Raw genomic sequence first — 3,356 nt, 5'->3', positions numbered from 1 at the left:
CAAAAGGTATACCGCTCCATGATTGGTTCTTTACTTTATTTATGTGCATCTAGGCCAGATATCATGCTTAGTGTTTGCATGTGTGCTCGATTCCAAGCGGCACCAAAGGAATCGCATCACTTAGCTGTGAAGCGAATTCTTCGATATTTGGCTTACACCCCAACATTAGGATTATGGTATCCAAAGGGCTCAGAGTTTGATCTAGTTGGATTCTCGGATGCTGATTATGCTGGTGACAAGGCGGATCACAAGTCTACATCAGGAACATGTCACTTTCTGGGACGATCACTTGTCTGTTGGTCTTCAAAGAAGCAAAACTGTGTATCACTCTCCACTGCTGAATCCGAATACATTGCTGCTGGATCTTGCTGCGCTCAGCTTCTATGGATGAAGCAAACACTCAAGGACTATGGCATCCATCTGAAGCAAGTACAACTCTACTGCGACAACGAAAGCGCCATCAAGATTGCCAACAACCCAGTTCAGCACTCGAAGACAAAGCACATTGAAATTTGTCATCACTTTCTCAGAGATCATGTCATGAAAGAAGATATTGATATCATACACGTCAACACTGAAGAGCAATTGGCAGATATCTTCACAAAGCCCTTGGATGAGAAAAGGTTTTGCAAGTTGCGGTGTGAGCTAAATATCTTGGAATCCTCAAATGTCCTGTGATCAGGCACACATCCTAACACTTATGCATGTTGATGACTTAGATGTGCAACACACGAAGTAATGTATGCCTTCAATTCAATGAAGACTTACACTCTGAGTGTGAATACATTAATGCGGAATTTGACTTCGGAGTGCCACGATAATTGTGCGCCGTGTCTGGGTCTAATACTTCCTATACGGTGGGTAACGCCACCACCAAATTCTTCTTTTTGAAGTGTTTTGCTCATGGCGTTACATTTGCTATGTCTTCGCATTTGGTTTGTCTTCTATATCAACATGTCTTCATGTTTATCTTCACTATGCTGATTTGGTTGTATTCTGGTATATACATATATTAGTGTTCTGTCCTCTACAGCATTCACTTATAGTTATGTCTTCTCGTTTGAATCTTTTGAACTAAGTGAATGTGATCGGACCCTAACCTCTCTATGCTTCCTATCTCAAACTCTATCTATCCAAATCATACGCATTCTGTTGAAACTGTCGAATGTCTTCTCTGCGTCCTTGTCAGCAGAAGATACAGAGACAAACATTAAATCTGTTTTAAATGCTCAATTCTTATTGCCTGAAACCCGGAGAAGCCGGAATGACCACCCGACAGCCCAGGCATGCGTGGGAACATGGAACAACTCCCAAATGTGTTGCATGTTCGCCACGTGTCTCTCAGATGTGAACCACCAGGGGCACCTGCGTAATTGCGCTGTGCCGTCCCTTTCACTATAAATGCACATCCCATTGCGGTCAAAAATCCTTCTTCCACCTCTTCACCTCGACGAACCCTAGCGCCACCGCTAGCTCTCGACGACGCCGGCGACGAAGCGCTTAGCTGCCGCGACCTCTCCGACGTCGTCTTCACGCCAGCCGCGGACATCGTCTTCTCCGCCACCGCCGTAGGTGTCCTCCATTGCCAAGTTAGGGCACGGAAGATCGAACTGCTCGGCCTCATCTTCTACTCCGTCTAGCAGTTCATCGTGAGGTAAATTAAAACTCTCTTTTTACCGTCTTTTTGATCCTATAGATTCATCCTTTCTACCAAAAGTGGTTTCCGCCTCCACAAATTTGGATCTATCATGTCTGCATCTCATATGATGCCTAGTATATTCACTTATGCTTCACACGTAGTTAGATTCCTCACTTGTACTTATTCTTGGATTCGTACAAATCTGGAACCAACTCTCAACATATAAGTGAATGTCTTCGCGCTATGAGGTTAATGTCTTCTAAACTGATTTATCTTCAAAATCTTCTGAGAATGCATATGACCTCTTCCCCTTCCCTCGCATCTCTAATGCTGTCACAGGTACATGTCCGTGGGAGAATCCCTTGGTTCTCATAGTCTGCATTCATTTGCAGAATTCTTACAGCATCATATCAACTCTCCTGAAGCCAGTTCCTGTCTGACCAGCAGACGAAAGCCTTTGACAGTTTTGAAGCCATTCAGTCTGAACTTCATGGCAACAGATAAGTCAGCAAGGAAGGGTGGCAGACAGCACCGTGGGAATACATCGAAGGATTTTCCACCAGCCTCTATGAGCTGTACAAGACAGATCCAGAAGAGGATTACAATCAGCGAAAAACCCGAATCCAATGCATTCGAAGATATTGGGCAGAACAATGGTACAAGTACAGGTTCGTGACCCAGGAGTATGCTGAGAAGAATGCCATCAAGTGACCCTGGGGAGACATCTTGTACAAAAATCTTCCACCCAGGTCTAGAGCTGAAGCCATTGAACAAGGCTTCTACCCTCGCATGGTCCGTGGACCACAGCCAGCTGATGCCGACCCATCTTCATTGCTATGGTGTCGTGACGACAATCTATTCAAGCGCAACTTTCAGTTTGCCAAGAACTCGGCCAAAGAGAACAAGAACTCGCGGGGATTAGACTTCAACCCAGGTCCCTCTGCTCCTCGTGCCGATGGCACACGTGAAGCTGAACCCAATCTTGTTGGGCCCTTCTACAACCTAGAAGGTCTCATAACTCACATTTTGGTTCAAGGGACAGCTGTGGATCAACCTGCAGATGACACTGATTCTGACGAAGCGCCTGCTCCACCGAAGCCTAAGAAGATGAAGAAACCCAAGGCTTCGAAGCCTTCTCCTGCACCAAAAGCTTCGCGAGCAAAGCCTCTGGCCACTGCTCCTCCTACACCAAGTGTGCAGTCAGAAGATCTCTCTCGCATCTCCAAGTCTGAGAAGAAGAAAAAGAAGCCCATGCACACCACTGGTCCAGCTCTGACCCCTGCTGCCATTCTGAGGAATGAGAACGACGCCATTGATTTGTCGAGTGACGACGATCTTGCTAATGATGCTCTTGAGCTGCTGATAAAGAGCAAGCAATAGGCGGAAATCTTCAATGATCTTCCCCTCTTCGATGTGGACATTCTGAACAAGTTCATTGACGAGTGGTTTGATAGCCCAAATCTCAGCTTTGATGATCTTCAACTTCCGATTGGCCTTAGCGTATCCTTCCATGGAGCCATTGCTCCTGAGCTGGCTGTTGCTCAGAAAATTGTTGAGCTGAAGCACAAGATCGACTATGAAAAGGCTCAGTTCAAGAAGCATGTGGCCAAGCTCAGCGTGACAGACATCCAGAACTTCAAGGTCATGCTGCATGAGCTCAAGGAAGTGTTTCACAATAAACGTGAAGAAGCCAAAGGTTCTCAAGAGCGAATGAAGC

Source organism: Triticum aestivum, chromosome 4D (genome assembly GCF_018294505.1).
Source record: "Triticum aestivum cultivar Chinese Spring chromosome 4D, IWGSC CS RefSeq v2.1, whole genome shotgun sequence".
Lineage (NCBI taxonomy): Eukaryota > Viridiplantae > Streptophyta > Magnoliopsida > Poales > Poaceae > Triticum > Triticum aestivum.
The sequence above is the reverse complement of the archived record's forward strand: the minus strand, read 5'-3'. Positions refer to the sequence as shown.